This window comes from Corvus cornix, chromosome 1A (assembly GCF_000738735.6).
Source record: "Corvus cornix cornix isolate S_Up_H32 chromosome 1A, ASM73873v5, whole genome shotgun sequence".
In the NCBI taxonomy this organism is placed as follows: Eukaryota; Metazoa; Chordata; class Aves; order Passeriformes; family Corvidae; genus Corvus; species Corvus cornix.
The window spans coordinates 4958716-4979946 of NC_047057.1; the positions used below are offsets into that span (position 1 = coordinate 4958716).

A 21231-nucleotide genomic window follows, 5' to 3' on the forward strand; every position below is an offset into this window, starting at 1 on the left:
AGGTGCACAGGAAATCCCATAATGTGTTTTGCAATGATGTATACTTCACCAAAATAATTTACACTGCTCAAATTGACTTAGAAATCAATCTAATAGGAGAACAGAATATGTATTTGTATCAGCATGATATATGTTTGTATGGGCTAACCTTCTCTTTCTGAGAGACTTACCTGGAAATAATGAAGTATAAAACACATTGTCTGGAAATTTTCCATGTCTGGAAATTTTCCAGCCAGGTAAAGTATTTGTAGATTATTTATTAAGTTTGAAGCATGGTGATATAGCTGCACATCTTAAATCTCTGTCTCTACTAATGTACCTGAATGGACCTTTCTCCTCTCTCAGTGAATGGAGGAGAGAGTAGCACCCACTAAGATGAAGCAGAAATAAGAGACAGTAATGCAAGGTGCATGTGGGGATAGGTCAAAATTCCTGCAGGTTAATCAGGATCACCTTTTATCTCTGAGAATGCTGATGACTAATGAATGCAGATCAAATCCTCAGCTCCAAATTCACTTAGCTGTATTTTTAATTTTTTTTCTTTTCTGTTTCACCCAAAATGCCTGCCTGAAGTGACATCCATTAAAAGTGTAGGCGCTCGCTTTGTGGAGGACAATGGGCCACATCACGTTGTCACTTTGGATGCAGAACTCCCACAGACTTTCAGCAAGTGCTGCTGGGAAGCAGATGGCATGTCTTGGCCCAGCCAAGGCGTGAGAGGCTGAACCAAGGCATGAGCCTCCTGTTTGGCAAATCCTTTTGAAATTGGGGTAAATTCTTGCAGCTTTCTGTGATCAGGCCTGGATTTCAAATACTAGGATTTTTTTCCCCTTTTTTTCTTTTATTCTATAGCATCAGCAAAGATTTTTAGCCATCCTGCTGATTCACTGTGATCAAAAAATGGTGCTGGTGTCTTGCTGCTGGTGGGAGGTTTCACACAGAAGCTCTGTGCACAGGCTGGATCCTCTGCTTGCATCCACAGCAAGTGGAGGGAATAAAGAGGCCTGTTTGCCTGGTGTACAATTTTATACACTTAAATGTAATGGTTTATGACAGAATTCAAAGCAACCAACTTTATATTCATAGAGAAGCTCAGAATTAAAATTGGTGGGGTTTTTTTTCCTTTCAGATGTTTTTTCTCTTCACAAAGGCCCAGAGGCAGCAGCAAGATTAACAAATCATGAGCTCTTAAGTGCACAAGCATTTTTTATTTTTTCCCCTTCATTTGCAGTTGCTGAGTGCCTAAAGTTAACCACGTGCTTAAGAGCTTTGTTGTATCAGAGGTGAAATCTTGTAGCACAAGCAAAGAGAAATTAAGCACAGGTGTGGAGTTTTAGTAGCCACTATTTTTTAGGGCTCAGGGGTCCCCAGGTAAAATTGCTGGGGTGTATTGGGTGTGCAGAATTCACACTTAAGCTGCAGTAACTGCTTTAAATTTTTTTTTTATTTGATGCTATACTCATCATAGTCAGCCCAAAGCATTGATCATAGGCTGACTGGTTGTCAGCTTGATCCAAAGCTTGTCAGCTGTCAGTTATGGAAGAGTTTTGGGGTTTCCTGTGGTATTTGAGATCTGGCTTTTGTTTGTTTTGACCCTTCTTCTCATATTTGGGGTGGTTTTATTGCCTTCCTTCAGTGCAAACTACGCTTCATCCTTTGATGTTGCAATGAAGGGTTTGTATCTAAATGACTGACCACAGGAAAAACCTGGTATGTGGTTATTCCTGACACGTTGTGGTAGCCAGGGCTTTTTTAGTGCCCCTCTTTTCTTTCATATTATTTTCTTTCCCTTTTCCTTTCTTTTCTTTTTTTCTCTCCCTCCCATTCACTGAAGATGCAGGGATTATATAGTTGAATTATCTGTCAGCCCCTATTTTTCTATCTCTTGTCTCTATGGTTTTTTACACCAGTTAACACAGTTTAACCAAATTTGACAGGCAGAGAGGTCTCAGGTATATTTAATTTCTGCCACTTCCATGAAAATAGTGGGCATTGCAAAGGAGAAAAAGTGGCCTGTACAAGGTAAAGTCAGGATTTCAACCTGTATTGGTATTCAAAAATTTGCATGGGAGGGCAACTTCGACACATAAATCAAAGGGTAAAGAGGCCCCTTTGGTTCTGCCACTCACCAAATCCCTTGTCTTTCTCCCACCTTTGTGTTTAGCTGGATCATAGGAGCAGATATGACAGTTCTCTGTCTGAGCACTCTGTGGGGTCCAAGCACAGGGGGATGAACAATTCCCTAGTCTGGTACAAGCCAGGATGTGATTACTATTCAGTATTGATTTTTCAGGTAGGCAACAATAAAAAAAAATTGAACAAGAAGTCTGAGGGTGGTTGAAAGAGATTTCAGGGCCTTGGAACAAATGGGTAAGGCACTAGGAGCACAAGTAGCATTCTCCCCTATCCTTCCAACCCCAGGGAATGATGCAGGAAGAAACAGGAAGAGCCAGCAGATCAATACCTGGCTCTGAGCCTGGTATTTCTGGCAGAATTTGGGGGTTTTGATCATGGATCTGTTTACATTAGGCAAGGCCTGCTGGAAACAGTGTGGTTACACCTGTCTCCCAGCGGGGAAAGGAACTTTGCACAGGAGTTAGCAAGGCTCACTAAGAGAAGTTTAAACTAGATTTGAAGAGGGAGGGAGATAAAACCAGGCTCACAAGAAATAAGCCGGGAGTAGCACACCAATGATTGAGGTGTGTTAGTGAGGTCCTCTGTTCTGCCTTCTCAGGCATGGAAATCTATGTGGTAGCAAAAACACAACTGATGTTTTAGAAACCGTGGAAGTGCCTGAGAATGGTCACAGAGGAGTTTGAGCTTCTCTCCACAAAGATGGTGGGATCAGTAGCCCAAAGGAACAGCATCTACACCGACATCTGCAGCATGGGCAGCACACAGGAGGAGCTGGAAACCAGGAGCAGCAGGAAAACAATGACATAATTGCCGTCACAGGAATGTGGTGGGATGACACACACAACTGGAGCACTGCAATGCATGGCAATAAAGTGTTCAGAAGGGACAGGCAAAGAGAGGTGATGGGATAGGTTAGGGAGTGTTTTGATTGTCTGGATCTTGGCGATGACAGGATGAGCGTTTATGGGTAAGACTCAGGGGAAAGGTCAATAAGGCAGGCGTCCTAGTGTGTTTCTGTTCTAGGCCACCCAACCGGGGTGAAGAGACAGACAAAGCATTTAATAAGCAGCTGGGAAAATTACAAGGTCTCACAATTACAAGGTCTCACAATTACTAGCCCATGTTCTCATGGGGCACTACAACTTACCCAGGTGTACACCAGAAATAAAGTACAGCAGAGAGGAAGCAGTCTAGGAGGTCCCTGGAGTGTGTGGAAGAACTTCCTGACATAGCTGGTGAGGAAGCCAGCTAGGAAAGGTGCCCCTCTGGACCTGCTGTTTGTGAACAGAGGAAGACTTGTGGATCGTGTGATAGTCTGAGGCCATCTTGGGCACAGTGATCACAAAATGATACTTTTTGATTCTTGGAGTAAGGAGGGGCATGAGCAGAACTGTTCTGGAGGGCAAGCTTTGGCCTGTTTAGGATACTGGTTGAGAGAGTCCCTTGGGAGGCAGTCCTGAGAGGCAAAGTTGACCAGGAAGGCTGGACATTCTTCAAGAAGGAAATCCTAAATACCCTGGAACAGGATTTCCCTGTGTCAAAAGATGAGCTGGTGGGGAAGACTGGCCTGGCTGAACAGAGAGCTTTAGCAGGAACTCAGAGATAAAAAAGGAGAGTATGTGACCTTTGGAGTAAGGGACAAGCAATGCAGGAAGACTAAAAGGTTGTTGTGAGGTTATACAGGGAGAAAATCTGAATGGCCAAAACCCAGTTAGAAATTTATCTGGCTACTGCCATAATGGACAATAAAATGTTTCTATAAGTACATCAGCAACAACAAAAGGGCTGAGGAGAATCTCCATCCTTTATTGGATGCAGGGGAAAATACAGTGGTGAAGGATGAGGAAAATACTGAGGTATTTAATGCCTTCTTTGCCTCAGTCTTTAATAATAAGATCATCCCCCTGTACTCGGCACTGGTGAGGCCACACCTCAAACCCTGAGTTCAGTTCTGGGCCCCTCATGTCAAGAAAGACACTGAGGGGCTGGAGCATGTCCAGAGAAGGGAACAGAGCTGGGGAAGGGTCTGGAGCACAAGTCCTATGGGGAGCAGCTGAGGGAGCTGGGCAGGCTCAGCCTGGAGAAAAAGAGGCTTGGGGGTGACATTATCACTTGTTGCAGTGGGGATACTGCAACACGCATATATCAAACCAGGAGTCCCGTGGAAAGGAAATATATATGGACAGACAGATTCTTGCTAGATGTTTCAGAGATGTTTATTTCTCCAGCCGCATGGCCGGAGCTCTGCCCAGGAACTGTTCCAGTCACGGGACCAAGGGTCCTTCTGCCCGCGCAGGGAACACAAACCAACCAACGGGAACGAGGCTGAGCAGGGGCAGGGAAACCCCGTGTCTGTGCCCTCAGGGCCCCTCTGCCAGGGCTACACGGCAGGGGAGGGACCCCAACACCTCACCCGTTTTATTTTAATAAAAGGAGAATGAAAACAACTGGATAAACGTAACAAGAACAGTTTCAAAACAAAACAAGCCACCCTCCTGAGTCTTTAAATGTCCAAACAGATTCTGTGGAACATCTTAGGGCTGACAGAAGGGAGACAGAACTCTCTGAGCATGCTTTGTGGGGAAACTGAGGCAGGAGAGGGTTTAACTTCTTCCCTTCCCCTTTTCATCCCCCACTCAGCATTGGAAAGGGATTTTTGGGGAAACAGTTGGCAAAAGCATGGTTTTGTGAGGGAAACCATGGATGAAAAAACGGATTGGGAATACACTGGGGGTAATAGGACATAGGGTGAAAGGGAAAGGTGGGATTAGGAAAGGGAGACTGTAGGGGGGGCTTACAATGGAGATATTGTCTAACATGACTACGATTTTTTGCATATATACTGCCTTTTACAGGAACACCATCAGGCCCAGTGACCTGCGATGCTTGTAACCCTTTTCTACCTCGTATAATTTTGAATTCCACGACTTCTCCATCTGCCAAGCTTGGGATGCATTTTTCAGGGTTATTCTTTTTAATAGCAGTTCTATGCACGAATATGTCTTGCTGGTTGTCACACCTTGTTATAAAACCATAATTTTGCTTAACATTATACCATTTTACTATCCCTAAGATCTTAGTTACTATGATCTTTTCCTTTTTCCGAGTGGCTGCTGTTTTCTGTCTCGCTGCGTCTTTGCTCTCTCCTTTGGTCGCTCCCGTGTTGGAATTGTCGGGGCTGCTGGTGCCCGCATTCTCTACCATTATGTTGCAGTGGGGATACTGCAACACGCATATATCAAACCAGGAGTCCCATGGAAAGGAAATATATACGGACAGACAGATTCTTGATAGATGTTTCAGAGATGTTTATTTCTCCAGCCACATGGCCGGAGCTCTGCCGAGGAACTGTTCCAGTCCCCGGACCAAGGGTCCTTCTGCCCGCGCAGGGAACACAAACCAACCCATGGGAACGAGGCTGAGCAGGGGCAGGGAAGCCCCGTGTCTGTGCCCTCAGGGCCCCTCTCCCAGGGCTACACGGCAGGGGAGGGACCCCAACAATCACTCTCCACAACTCCCTGACAGGAGGGTGTAGCCAGATGGGAGCTGGTCTCTTCTCACAAGTAACAAGCAATAGAACAAGAGAAAATGGCCTTAACTTGCACCAGGGGAGTTTTAGCTTCAATGTTAGGAAAAATTTCTTCTCTGAAAGGGTTGTCAAGCACTGGAACCGGCTGCCCAGGGCAGTGGTGGAATCACCATCCCTGGAGGGATTTAAAAGACATGTGGTACTTGGGGACATAGATTAGTGGTGGGCTTGGCAGTGCTGGGTTAATGGCTGGACTTAATAATCTTAACGTTCTTTTCCAACATCAACAATTCTGCAATACAAAATGAGTGTGAGCTGGAGCAGTGCTACCTTGAACACAAAATGCAGCTGGAAAACTAAATTCAGAGTCACTTATTATTTCTGGATGGACTTCGGAGATGGGGAAGGCAAGGAGATGCCCCCACCTAAATGGTCTGTGCGCTTAAAGTGGTTGAGCGCGGGAGAGAGTCAGACAGGCTGGTGCTGCCTGTGTGTGTCTGTGTGTGTTTGCTGTGCCAATTAATTACATCTCTTTGTAGTGTGGTAGTGATTTCATCCAGGGGAAATGAAAGAACGTGCAGTTAAATAACCCTCTGTGTGTATATGTAATTTCTGGAGCTTCCTGTGAATGCTAATATTGTGATTGGACAAGTTATTTCTCAGCTCTTGAAGCCACCCATCAGAGTGGAAGTTTTGTGAAGTTCTTAGTGATTTTTCCCTGGTGAAAACACAGGAGGCTGGTGAAGGCATGATCTGTTTTTGTTTATCTCTTCAATTCCTAATTATTGGATAAAAATCTTTGTTTTTTTCAGGGAAATAATAGGGAAAAGAAAGATCTACAGCTTGTTAAAAAAACAAGAAGTATAAAAGTATTAATTCTTCATGTATGTAAACTCAACTCAAAAAACAAACCTAAGACAAGGAAATATTTCAGTCTGAAGTCTATGGCTTTGCTTTTTTTGTTGTTGTTCTCTACTTCTGGCTGCCATTGTGTGGGATGGTGCCTGTTTGGAGGTGTTAATCTATACATAATGAAATTTCAGAGAGCACACGTACTATATCTGCAGTGCTCCAACTGTTCTTTGAGATCCCTGTGAATGCATCTGACATAATAACCAAAGAAAACAGTGGAAAACCTGTGATTAGAAACCTAACAAGTAGAGCTTATTTAGTGATAGCTAAAAATGCTACAATTCACATGTGCTGGCTTGCTTTATACAGCTCAACAAGACAGATCTGGGCTTTTGTTGGTGTAGAAAACACTTTAAAACAGAGTACAGGAATTTATGATTTCCATTACTCACTTTGAAAATCAATCTTTTCCCAGTGTTTTTCTGCTGAAAGTTCTTTTTTGAAGGATCAAGTTCTGTTATACTTGCTAGTTTAATCTTTTTCTCCACCCCAAGTCAGTGATGTGGGAACCTTTCAGATAAACAGCGCTGAAAGATTAAAACCATTAACAGTATAGCTAATACCTGTCCTAAGTCCTTATCAGAGAGTCACACATAAAATTACTGACTGTTCCTTATGTACCAACTTCATGCTTGGCCTTATTTTCTGGGACATTGTGTTCTTGTCTCTTGCTGAATAAGAGGGAGGGTGCAGTCTATGTCAAAACAACTTCTATCTGAGTAGTCTGTGGCATGTAGACATGAACTAAGAAGTAATTGAAGTGCCAATTTGTTTTAGCAGAATATTACAATATATTGGTACTTTGTGCACTAGGTTGTTATGTATATTCAAGGTTCACTGCTGACATGGGTTGGGGGGAAACTGGGCTTTATGAGACAGCCCTGATGTACTAAAAAAGTTTTGTGAAATGGATAAAATACTTGTGTTTGAATTTTATTGATTGATAGTAGGGGAGGTGAAATAGGAAACTGTATTTCTGGAGGCAAGTGTATGAAGACAGACCAGAATTGCCAGAATAAAGCAAGCTGGGGAAGAGGAATATGATGTAAAAGGCAAGTAAAAAAGCAAGAGGAGGTGACTGTGAACCGAGTACGAGGAGTAAACCAGAGCAGAAGACATCTAAACATAGAAGAAATTTTTTTTCTTCTTCATTATTGGAAGTAAAACAAAGAAGGGCCAGGGAGACTTCTGTCAGGAAAAGATGTGGAAGTATGGAGATAAACCTCAGCACTGGTAGGGAAAAAGCAAGAACAACACTCAACTTGCTGGGTTCTGGGGGTGTTTATCCTGTGTTTGGGGTTTTTCTTTCTTTTTTTTTAAGAAAGATGGGAAAATCTCATGTATGTTGATAGTATCAGAGTATGAGCTGAGAACTTCAGTAGCTGACATGATAATGTAACTGTCACTGTCATGCATATGGGGGCATGTCTCTGGAGTTTATAAAAGTGATTTTAATTTCTAGTCCTCCCTATTTAAAATTCAAGGGTTTTAGAAGCCTTATGGCCTTAGCATTGCTGTGGGCATGGATTTGGTGTGAACTCAAGGCGATATTACGTGTAGTGTCACCACCAAGAACTTCCTGAAGCATCTGGGGTTCCCCCAGAGGTGTCTCCTGCAGTCCTGGAAAGACCTGGCCCCGTTTCACTTGTGAGATCTGACAAGATCATAGCCTGGGGTGGGAATGGCTTCTGCAAAGAGCTCCACAGAATAGGGGAATAGGACAGATTGGGGTCGGGCTGACAAGATTTAAGTTGACACACATTTTGTGAAATGAAAAGGTCATGTTTCAATGAGAAAGGAGTGGGGATTTTGTTTGTGGGATTTGTCTTCTGGCTCGAATTTCACTGATGGCAATCTGGTGCACAAACATAAGTGAATGCTTGGATATCAGGGCTTTATTAAGGATTTCAGCTGGTTGCAACTCATTCATCTGATATGGCCCAGTTGTTCAAATAGGCCAGTGCACTCCACACCTCCTACACCCTCTGTATATGAGGAGCTTGGCCCATGGCTTCATAAACTAATAATATCTAAGAAAGCTTTGCACCTTTCAGCAGCATGGCAGAGCTGCTCTGATTCCCCTCCTTCCTGAAGAATTGAGCTGGGGGAAAATGTCCCTCTCCTTTTGTCCCTACTATAAAATTTTAAACCTAAACAAGTAAAGACTTTAAATAGGGTAAAACTTCAATAAGGAAATTTTTACTCCTATTGAAACATTCTTTGTTTGGTTCTGGTTTTTTTTTTTCCTTGTTGAAACACTTACAGCATCACCTCAAAGCTGTAGCTGTGCTCTGTGCTGTCTATAAATGCAACAAAAAGAGTTGCTTCTGGCAAAAAGAGACTATAATTTATATATAATATAAAGCAACTGTAGGGAGTTCTCACTAATACAGACTCCCCATCTGGAAATAAGCTGTTGTTGAGCAGTCTGCTGTGGACAGGAGGGTTGGGCTGGAGGTTTCTGTTCTCTGCATTTGAGACTGCTTTTAAAGGACTTCTGCTGATTATTATTTTTCCTTCTTCTCAGTACTTTTTTCTTTGGCATTGATTTGTTTACAGCTCTGTGAGTTGCACCCAGTTTCCACTGCCATGGAGGTGCAATGACTTAAGTTGGATCCCATGCATAAGGAGCCCCTAATATTGGTTGGAAGTAGCCCCTGAGGTGTGTCTATTAAGACCCTTAACTCACTGGTCCTATTTTTTCCCTCATGCAGGTGGTATGGTCACTGCAAGCACTTGATACCAGAAAGATAGATCTTTAATTTTCCTCAATACACATGCGTTGTGGTGCTATTTTTGGAACAGATGGAAGCTATTTCCTCAAATGGTATTAGTGCCTAACATGACAATAAATTCTTACACTGCAGTGCTCCTTCCCACAGGGGCAAATAAAGCACTTCCATTTTTGCCTTCTTCGACCAGAGCAATCAGCATGTCCACGGCATCTAAAGACGAGCATTTCCCTGCACAAGTGAATATCATAGCAGCAAATCTCCACTCCACGGGCAAATGAGCTGTGCCAGGCATTTTAACGACGGAGTAGGTTAGCCAGGTTATAATTGTCTTTAATTTGCACTTGCAGAAGCTGTAACATTTACCTGAACATGGTTGGCACTGGGAGAAGGGGAAAATTATGTCACACTTCTGAAAAAAAATCAAAGAAACAACTTTAGATCTCATATTTGAAACAGAATATCCTGCTGATTGACCATGCACATTGGTAGAAGTAGGATTTTTTTGATCCATAGAGCTGAATGATCGCTGCAAGTAGTGAACATAAAAAATTAGTTCCATGGTGGAAAGCATGTACTTTTGCTTTTTTTTATCTTTTATTTTTCCTTTTTCAAGAGCATTTCAGAAGGCTCAGCCCTTCTCCCTGCTGAATGGCACATTGAATCCCTGCTCTTTGCTCTGCTGTCCTCAGAGACCTGAAAAATTTTTTAACTAAGGTTATCTGAGGTTTTGTCTAGTTTAGTTATTTTTAATAACAAAAAGAAGAGGCTGTCCTTCTGTTCCCACCCACTATTGTAGCATTTTACAGTAACATATAATTTCCTTTTTGAGCGAGAAATGGGTGATGAACACCATAACTAGTGCAGGTCTGCGCACCAGTCCTGGCACATCTTATGAACTTGCAAACCAAGACTGTGCTTTCTCTTCTGTTGTGTCTTTCAAACTTCCTCTCTTTCTTTGCAGAAGTTCTTGCAGAAAATACCTACAGCCTTCAATTTCATCCTTACTGCTGCATTTTTTGTTATTTTTCAGCTTCTGCAGTGAATGGTTTTTGCTGTCAGTGTTTCTGTTCTGTGGGAGGGAGCTGTGGGTGGTTACAGCTGTAACGTGTGCTCCATAATCTCAAAGCATTTGTTAGAAAATTTCCCGTTTGCTCTGTTTCAATTTTTAACCAGTTGAGTGGTGCATGCCGGTGCCCTGGGGTAGCCTTGCTGCTCTGGCATCACAGGCTGAGCTGCATCCCACCAACATTTGGAGCACTTGCCAATTGCAGCAGGACCCCATGATACCCAGAGCCTTCAAAGAGAGGATGAGATGAGGAATGGGTGTTGTATTTTAAGCCTAGCAGTCACTGTGGGTGGGAATTGAGGAGAGAGGCTCCTGAAGATTTGATTTTGTTTGGTTTAATTTTTTCTCCCTAATGTTCTGGCCAGCCAGTCCACAACCTACATTTCTGCCGAAGCTCCTGAGGGCATATTAGAGGAAAGTGGGAGTTGTCTTTTTGGTAGCCAGCAGCAGAAGGGCCTAAGTATTGATCGGGAAATGTGTGAGAAAAGCAGAAGGCATGAACAGCAGGTGGTTTGGATGGGAAGAGGCATTTCAGATTAGGGGAGAGGAGGAAATAGACCACTGCTTGACTTGGTTTACATCCATCCTGAGCATTTGAGAGCATGTGGATGTTATGTCCTCGTGTTAGCACTCTCCACAAACCGTTTATTAAAATTTTCTTGTTGTGATGTGATATTTGCAACATGCGTTTCCTCGATGCTGTTGTTATAGAGACATTTCTCCTCTCCTCATGCCAGCTATTAAGAGCCATCATGTGCAATGGCATTTGAGTTTATTCTTCTCCTGGCATTAGCAGAGAACTTTCTTCTCTTTGTAAATGTTGAAATGTTTTGTAGCTTAGATGTAAATATAGCAAAATCATATCGCTTTAGTTCCAGCATCTGGTAAGATCACTTTAATATATAATTGAGTAAAAATTATAATTTAAACAGCAATTTTGTCACTATTTTGTTACTTTAAAACCAAAAAAATCAAGTTTTTTTTAGTCATGGTATGGATAAACAAATATCTTCTTTCTTTCAAACTAAAAATAGCTACAAATTCAGTCTCTTTTCCTCAAATTGCTCGCAATTTATAGTAGCAATGGCTTCAAGATTTGAAGTGCAGATCTGCTTATTGAACAGTCTGTGGATTAATGGATATGGGATCATGGGCTTTGTCAGGGAGACAGACATGAAACCCTGGTTGCCTCTTGTTTACTATTATGGGAGTTCATTTTTGATAATCTGGTAAAGAAATGATTGCAGAGGAAATGCGAGTGAGTCTCACCTGTGTACAGACAGGTTCCTGCAATGCTGGGTGTGCATCAGGTGTCAGTTCTCTGCTCTGCTAAAATAGAGTATTCAACCCGTCTCTTGAGAAAGTACATGGCAGATTTGTGGTGGGTTTTAAAACCGAAACAGAGGATCTATTTATTCTCTCTACATTTACTTCCCCTCCTTTTTCTTTCTTTCTCCTTTTTCCCACTGCCTCATCTTTTGGGGGAGTCTTTGGACCCAAAGACCTTTGAAAATCTGTCTCAAGTTTTGTTTTTTCAGATCTGATCTCATTTTCAGCAGAGGAGTTTTGTTCAAGCCTGGTAGTAGTGTGTTCAGGAGAGGAGGCTGTGTGGAAGAAGTTTGGGAGCCCTTTTGTGAACTAATTATAAATGTAGGATCTCGGTCTAACCTTCTGAACAAAGACTTTCAGGCATCTATATTCCCTTTTTCACAGTAATTCAAGCCTTCAAATTCCCTATTTATATTAAAGCAGTTGACAAAACTTCTGTGATTCTCTGCAAGGAAACATTTGTTTATATAGAGAGAGCCTGCAGGGCTGGGGAAGGGAAATGACTCTCGGTGTCAGAGCTCCCCATTCAGTAAGTTCCTCTTTGCAAGGGTGAAATATTTTCATTAGTCCTGGTTTGTAATTTGAATTTTTATGTAAAAGTAGTAAGACTATTGTTTGGGAAAATAACGGAGCCTTTTCTAATCTCATTTTTTTCCTCTGGTGACTTAATACTGAAGTCGTACATGGGACATCTGTGGCTGTGTCTGGAAATTAAGGTCATTAGTCCCTGCTTGTACTGCAGCTACTTTGCAGGAGGAACTTCTTGGTAAACGATGTCTGCGCCAGAAGTCTCTGCTGCAGCTGGAAACCTGTTACATCTGTTAAAAACGTGTAAAAGGTGGGCCCTGCTGCAAGACTTTCACCTAAAGTTAATCAAAGCAGATAACGTGGGCAAAGGATGGACAAGCCACTGCAGGCTTCCCAATTCCAGTGATTTAGATTACGTTGTTCTTAATCTACAAAAAGGCCTTCCCCCTTTGGAAGAGATGGCCAGTAGAAAAGGAAAGCTTAACATGACTTGGTGGTTGTAGTTTGTTATCTTTTTGCATCACAACACTTATTTTGCAGTGTTCAGAAAAGACACGTTACAGAGTGAGAGAATTTTACATGCCATATCTTCATTTAAAAGCTGTGGCACGCATGAAATTTAATTACTCTCCTTCTATGGCTTAAATTGAGGGCAGCTTCAAAAATGAGGGTGGCTTCTATTAAACTTAATTACTTTTCCCTGCAGTCTGCATGGTTAGTAATCACGGGAAGATTCTAAACAAAGATACAGTAGAGAGATTCTTTTATGAGAATAGGACTGGAAAGTAGCCTATAAAATATAGAGAGACGCCAAATACCTTTTATATCTAGCTTTAATTTATTATTGTTATAGTTGGCTAGCACAATAACAATAATAATTTTTCAGAATGATTAAGAAGTTATTGCTGGGGAAGGGATGTTAGCTGGATTTGGTCTTTCGATGTTCAAGCAATGAATTCCTCAATTTCTTCAAGTTCTTTTGCAGATTTACAGGGTGAAAAAAGGTTAATAATAGAATTTTTTTTACAATGTGTTCTATTGACTATAGATGGCAGATCTGACAGTTAAAATGAAATTTTTTCCAGAAGAAACTAATTATTTGAGATTTTATAGGGATGTATAATTATATTCACCTTAAAAAAAAAGGGGGGGGGGGGAGTTTTATTACAACTGTGCTTTTTAAAGAACAAGTGTAGAAATAAAAGTAGTAATTGTTCTTAATTATAGCTAACTGTAATTGCACATGACCGCAATATGCAGCACATCAGCAGCAGATTAAGAGATCCTGGCATATGTGTAGTGTGCAGAGCAACTTTGAGCAGAGGTGCAGTTTTATGAATATAGTTACATATCATTTAGGTCTCCTACTTCAAATTCCATCCATGTTGATTTTGTTTTATTTTTACAGCTATTATGGCAAGATAATTGTCAGTTGGAAAGTGCTGCTGCAATGATTTGTCTGTTACAAACAAGTCAAAAACCTTCAAAAGGAAAACTTGTTTTCTTTTACACCAGTGATGTGGTGTGACCAGGGGAGATTTTCCCGAATGCCCCTGTCTGTCTCCTGATGCAGATAGATGGCTAGCCGGATTTTTTTCTTTAGCATCTCAATATAATCAGTACCGAATTCCCGAGGATTCTTCAGCATGGTTGGAAATCTTAGTTAGAAATCTATCCACAAGTTTTTTTTAGATTCAAACTCCTCGAAAATGTAACCCATGAGTCTTTAGACAATGTGAAAATGCTGCTTTGAACAAAATCCAGAAATGTGAATACCTAAAGGTAGAGTTTGATTTCTTCTCTTGCACCTGATTCACAGCCTCACTTTTTTCTTTCAGCTGAGTGCACGCAGCTCCTGTTTTTGAGTGCAGCGTTGCCTGTAATACATTAAGCTGTCATTACACAGTGAACTAAAGAGGGAGTACAGATGCTTAAAGGAGGCTGCTGAGCTTCAAAACTACTGGCTGCATTTCCTGCTCCAAAACAGGTCATTACTGAAAGAGCAGGGCTCAGTGTGCACCACGTTACCATTGAACGTGTGCACGGTCTTGTGATGGTAATTTCTGCATCTCTTTAGTACGTCAGATGTTTTCAGCCTTTGTCTTGATGTGCCAGGATACTCTCCCATGTTCCCAACTTGTTTTAAGCTGTTCCTTTTACCCAAAAATAAATAAAGCCCATCTGTCACTGAATGTCTTCTTTCCAAAACAGAGTTTTTCAAAATGTTTCAGTCTTGGGCCAGCAGCAGAGTTAATTTAGCCTAGAACCTGGTGGACCAGAAGGGATCTTTTGAACTGCTGAGATAGGGTTGGTTTTTTGCCCTGCTTGTTGGCACAAACTATAGCCTCAGTTGTAAGAAGCTGTGCTTCTATGATTTTTTGTCTTTGTAGTTTGGGAAAAGTGTGGATGCCTACCCCAAATCAGTAGAGAAGGCTCTCTGAAAGGACCGTATGGTTTTAAAAAAAGGGGTTTCACCAAGAGGGACAATAGTGCACAAGAAGTGACTGGCAGATATGTTCAAGAGTGAAAAGAAATTGGGTGGAATCACTCGGCAAAAAGAAAAGGTAAAATTGATGGCTGGGTACACAAGCAAACATGGTGAGGTGTAGGTATAATAGAAATTAAACTTATTCCTGCAGGTAGCAATAAGAAATCAAAACTTGTTGTTTTACTGCGTGGAGAATCTCATGATAACTGGAATGTTCTAAATAAATCATTCACTTCAAATGGCAGCACTGTAGCAAAAAATGTATCTATTACAGGGCTGTTAATAAGCAAATGTGAGCAGTATTTCTTGACAGCAGGATGTGATTGTTTTTTAATAAATCTGTGTTAAGCAGGAAAGGAATAAAAGCTGACACCCAAATAGCAATCCACTTTGGCTCCTGTTTTCTCACTCCAAGTATAGACAGATGCATTGACCCGGATCAGAAATTCTTGAAGGATAATTCTGGTTAGCAGAAGCCAACATGGAATCAAATGTGTATACATTTGTGTATGTGTTCCCAGAAAAGTTAATGATACCATTGCAAATGCTGAACATGTTCCCCACTCCTCTTTGTTAATACAGTGTTGCTTATGCTCTGCAATAAACTATTATTTCTGTGCTATTTCTGTAATTACATTTAATAATCATCTCTCACAGTCCAATAGTATCAAACGTAGGAGTCTTTTCAACAAACTATGATAAATAGCTCCTTGCCGAACTGTTGTACTTGAGGAAGCTTTATGGCTCTCTTTGTAAGATTTGTCATTTTCTTAATGCAGCTTCAAAAAGCTTCTGAGCTTTGTTATGGACTGTCACTGTATTTTTCCCTTCCCCCTCTGCCTTCAAGTGTAGCTGGGTAAATGAAGCTTAATGTGCCATTTCCAAGCACTGTGACACTCCTCCGGGGCTGGTTACATTTACCATTGCTAAAGTCTAAATAAGTGAGTTTTAATGAGCAGGAATGGTTGCTAATAGCCGATTCAGGTACTTAGTAGTCCATGTTATTTAACTCTGGTAGAATTACAGAACATAAATGGTCTGATGATTAATAGATGAACCTGCTACATATTGCAGCCTAATAGTTTTTGCCATTAAAGTACTATCTGAACATCTTTGGGTTTGGATGTGGCTGGGGAGAAAAGGGCTTGCTTGTAGATTTATATCACTGGTAACTTACACTGTAAAACACTTTATATCGTAATTTCACAACACCATCGATGTATTGTTCAGTAACATTTATGAACTTGTTAAAGAGCAATGGTACTTGTGTACTTCAATTTCCTGAGGTGGACAGCTCAGCAGATTTATTCTCTCTGGTTAGGGTTGTCAAAAATAAACTCAACCCATCCTTTTAAGGTCAGAAATAAGACAGGGAGTTAGATCTTAATCTCTCTTCTTCTTCTGTCCCATTAATTTTGGTCAGTGGTAGATGGACCAATAAGAATAGAACTTGACTGTGTTGTTTTTAACATTTCTGATTTGTGGGAGGACAGGTGGCGAGAGGGAAAAAAAAGAGGGCAAAAAAATAACAGATGAAAAACAAATGAGCAAGAATGAAGAAATAATAGCATCCAACATCTGTTGCAGTTTGTGCTGCGATACTCCAGAAGATACCGCAGTATTTATGGAAATAATATGAGGACTGTTTTGAACTGCAGCTAATGGGACACAGACTGCTGGCTGGCAGGCTTGTTCAGAGTCCTTTCTACATTTTTCCTGTTCCATATTTCAACCTGGTATCGTTGTATTTTAGATTATGAGGAGGAGATGTCAGGACAGAAAGGAGCTAAGAAGTAAACTTACCTTGACTAACAACCAGAAAAAGGAAGTAACTATTCCAGCAGGGGGATGAAAAGACAATATGGACAGATGTGTAAAGGAAATGTTGGCTATACTCGTGTTCCAGGTAGACAAGCTGTTTTCAGTAGTTCCTGTATCCATCCGATAAAAACTCTGCTGTAGAAGAGCAGGGGCTTTTCCAAAGCCATTGAATGCTTCTCCAGAGTCAGGGTTAAGGTAGCAGCAGCATTTTTCAGAGCTGGTTTCTGTTTCCATAGCTGGCAGTGTAGGCAGAGGAGTTTGCATCTGCCCATGGTACAGTGTGTGGCCATGCTCAGCATCCCTCCTACAGTGTGGAACTTCAGCAGGAGTTGACCTTGTGGAATTTCTGGAATTTGCTCCTTCTGAGTGGAAAGATACAGCGAGAGTGCACCGCTCTCAAAACTGAAAGTGGGAAGAGCCTGCGCTCACCCAAAGCCTGGAGATTTGTGGAATTCTCAGGGGGGTTGTTGTTTTGGGGGGTGTTTTTGTTGGTTTGAGGTTTTTTTAGTTGGTTTGGTTTTACTAGTGGGTTTTTTCCCTGGTAGTTGCCAATGCCTGTATTTCTGCATACTGAACTGGGCAAACAAGACCATCCCCTTCCTAACTTATATTAGTTCTCCCAAAGTACTTATACTTAGCATCTCACTTTGTTCTAGAAGTACCTGAGCTTCACAAAACTTCAGAGATCCCCAAATGGCTGTCTCAGCCCAGTCTGCATCGGCTAAGAAAATAGTAACTATTTGAATACATAATAGCTGAAGTATCCAAGTTGTTTAGCTTCAGTAAAGTATTTTGGGACTGGGATGAGATGCCATTTCCAAGCTTGGCATTTCTTGGCAAAGAATCAAGAGTTACTTCTCTGAAATAAGTTTAAATAAAGCCTCCAAACTTTTTGAGTGGCTTGAAGTTTGTGTATACTAGTGAAAGCATCTACCACCAGGGAACACCAGAGTTTTGAACTGTTGGCATTGTGAGATTTGTGAGGGAAATATGGGCAGGAAGAGTGAGGTGTGGGTATTCAACAGAAAACAGTTGTTAGGGTGGCTTTTTCTTTTTAGCATTCATCACTGAAGACATCAACGTTTGACCCAATCAATGGCTCACCACAAAGACACTTGTGTAAATTGTACACATAACTGGGCCTCTCACCCTACACAAGTCAGATAAAGTTTTGAATATCAGAAGATACTAACTGAAGCCCTGTACAACATGTCAGAAACTAAGGAAATAATCTAGGCTATCACCATCTATAGAACTTGAATAATTTCTGTGTCTTTTTGCATATATCTCATGCAACCTTGTGAATGTATGACTTCTTGGGGTTGCTCAGCCTGGAGAAAAGAAGGCTCCATGCACCTATAGCACCTTCCAGTACCCGAGAAGATTTAAAAGAAAGAGGAGGGACTCTTTATTGGGGAGTGTTGTGATAGAAGGGGTAACAGATTTAAACTGAGGAGGGTAGACTTATATCAGGTATTAGGAAGAAAATCTTCATTGTGAGGGTGGTGAGGCCCTGGCACAGGTTGCCCAGAGAAGCTGTGGCTGCCCCATCTCTGGAAGTCTTCAAGGCCAGGCTGGATGGGGCTTTGAGCAAACCGGTCTAGTAGAAGGTTCCCTGCCCATGGGATGATCTTACAGCCCAAACTGTTTTATGACTCCATAATTCTTCTGGAGAATTAGCACGTGGCCCAGAATTCTCCCGCAGTTCTATATTTGTTCAACTAAATTTGACCCGAAGTTGCCACTGAGACTTTGGGTATGATTCCCCTCCTTTCCTTGGCACAGGGAGAAGAGGTGGTGGCAAAGTAACACTGCACCAGTGGCACTGTAGCATGAGCTACAGGTCAGTCAAATACCAAATGTGTAAGATTTTCTACCCTGGGAGATTACAGCAGGTTCAATGAGCATATGGGGAGGAACATCTGCTCTGTTTTGGATGATCTTTCTTCTCATTTTGGAGAGAGACAGAGGGTATTTGCCTCCTACTGAGCTCCCTGAGGCAGTTGCCTGTGCACCACTTCTTTCTCTTCCTGTACTAACAGGGTGAGGGTGTTGGAGTTGGTACCATGGTGGATTCTCCCCCATGTTCTTCCTGCTGCTTGCTGTGTCCTAGAGAGCCAAGTCCTGTACCCATATGCTTTTTTTCTTCATTTCCAAGCTGTTAGCTTTCAAAATGCAACACTTGCCTGAGAAAACATGGCAACAGCCACATCCATGAAGGCAGGGTCTGACCTTGGAGCAAAGCACCAGAATGGGATCTTCCTTCATTTCTTCTCCATGCCCTGGCATTTCTCCCTGATGACCCTGGAATTGCATCCCATCCATGCCCCCATTACCAGTCGCTAAAATCGACACTGCTGTGTTTCTTCCATAATTTCTATCTTGTTCTTTAATACCAGAGCAAAAGATGTATGAAAGAGAAGTTTCATCCGATGTCTGGTGGATAGTTAGACTAGGGGCCAAAATCTGAGCTGGGAGTTGTAGTTAAATTGCAAGGAGTGAGAATTTGGCCTGAATTATGTTTTGACTTGCAAGTCATAATATTGCTGTCTTCAGAGACGTTGGGGTGAAGGTTAAATAAAAACTTAATTTTTATAAAATATGAACTAGTCACAGTGATGAAGGCAGCTTTTATTTGGGGTATTATTTGTACACAGGATGTACACTGGACTTGAACAGTTTTGGTGGCAGGTAAATCACTGAATACATAGAGATTTCCTTCCTCATACCTAGGGAGGAATTAAAAATTCAGAAGTAGCAAATTTAGAATACTGAAAAATGTGGCTTTTAAAAATAATTGTGGGAGAAAACAACAAGCATGTTTGCTCATGTCCTTTATCTCAGTCAGCTAATCTTCCAGAATGTCACATTGCATAGAAATAGATTTTTACATATGAACTTGTTACATCACTTCCTAAAAAAAGACTATTTAGCTTGTACTTAAATAGCACATTCAGAGACTGTTTATGCAGAATTTCTGCTGCAAATGTGTGATCCTTGTTAGGTAGCTAAGCTCGGTGTGAAGCTTTAAAATGGCATTGTATTTATTTGCTACTTACTGTGTGAAAGAATACTTACAGAAGTATCAGTTTGAAGGCTTGATAGTTTTCAATAGTTTAAGGGTTTTGAAAGATGAAATTGGTTTTGACCATTTTCATCTCTAGTTGGCATAGGGAACAATTCTACCAAAAAGATATGTAAAAAGCATGTGATATGGAGAAAACAAAACCTTCTCTGAAATCTATCAAATTAATCACAGCAAAACTGAATCCAGAATTTAAACCCTATATTTTATCCAAATGTAGCCAGTTTATGTTGCTTCACGCTAACAAATCTGAGAAACTATCCAATTTAAGACCAGTGAAATATCTTGTGTCTCACAACGGTATTTCAATACACACTATTAATTCTTCCAAGTCAAGGCAGACGCAGTCCCCAATGTGATTTTAGGAAGAGCAGAGACAACAATGTGTCTTTGGAGGTTCCATTTTTCACCTGGAATGTGAAATCAATATCCTGACCATTTGTGGTCATTAAAAATCCCACTGCACCATTCTGAAAAAGTAGAGGCATTGACTCCCAAGTCTTGGTGAAGCTCCGACAAAGTAATTATATTCCTCCTGATACGACCTTCCTTTTAAAGCTAATTTAAAGTTCCTCTTCATCTGTTCTCCCCTGCTTCGAGTGGAAAATCCTTCTTATCCTTTTGTAAACTTTTCTTTAGTTCTGCTTTATACTGACAATTAGTGGCTGTCTTGCCACATTACTGATGCATGTCTAGGAGCAGAGAACATGTCTGCAATTGTGGACCCTACAATTAGAAAAGCTTTATTGGTGGTCTGGTTGAGGGGTGTTGTTCAACAACAAATTTTGGAACCTTCTCTACCCCGATTTTCTTGTGTTGCTCAGTCAGTGGTGCAGTGCCTGTGTGTAGGCAGAGCCAGGAAAGAGTGGTCAAAAAATCAGGTGAGTTGTTTGTTCTGGCAAGTCAGATTTGCCCCTGGGGCAAAGAAAAACTCGTGGTTATGGAAATATTTCAAGGTAGAACTTCCTAGTTATCAACATTATTGCAATTTGTCACACACATCCGCACCCTTGGCATTATCCAGTTATGCCCAATGGATGTTCCTGGAAAAAAACTCATAACTTTTCAAGTCATCATCCAAAATAACTCATTTCTCTTCAACATGTACTTTTTTCTGTTTACAAATATATCCCTTCCAGTAAGATCAATGCTTGTGTCAGTTGTGGGACTCTCTTTAGTGAAGGGTTGAATGTTTTACCCAAATCAGAAATACCAGCTTAACCTATTGGGGTTTTTTTTTGCTTTAAGAAAAATGAGCACAAGTAACAGAAGTTTCTGCTTCTGTACATCCCAGGGAATCAAAGGCATCATGTTCACCTGTCCTGGAGAAGACAGGACCTTTTAACCCTCCTTGTTGAAATGTTGACTGCTGGCTCTGATGCCTAAAACCAAGACCTCAGGATTAGGACTCAGGGTTAGAACTCACCTCTTTCCAAACTGGAAGAATCCCCTGTTCTGCATCCTGGGGCTTCTCTTCTTGCATTTGATCTGCATTCTTATTAGCACACCATACATATCCCTTCTCCAGCTTCGCCCTTATCCTCATGTGCCTTGTGTGCCGTAGGCGGGCTTTATCCTCTCCCCAAAGTGTGAGATGGGAAA

The 21231-nt window shown here is 41.4% G+C and overlaps 1 protein-coding gene across 2 annotated transcripts in view; it reads left to right on the top strand.

Annotated features, from left to right (window-relative positions):
• The window catches only part of CELF2 (CUGBP Elav-like family member 2), a 550097-nt gene that overhangs the window by 213837 nt on the left and 315029 nt on the right, over nt 1–21231 (top strand). The gene's annotated exons all lie outside the window — the stretch shown is intronic.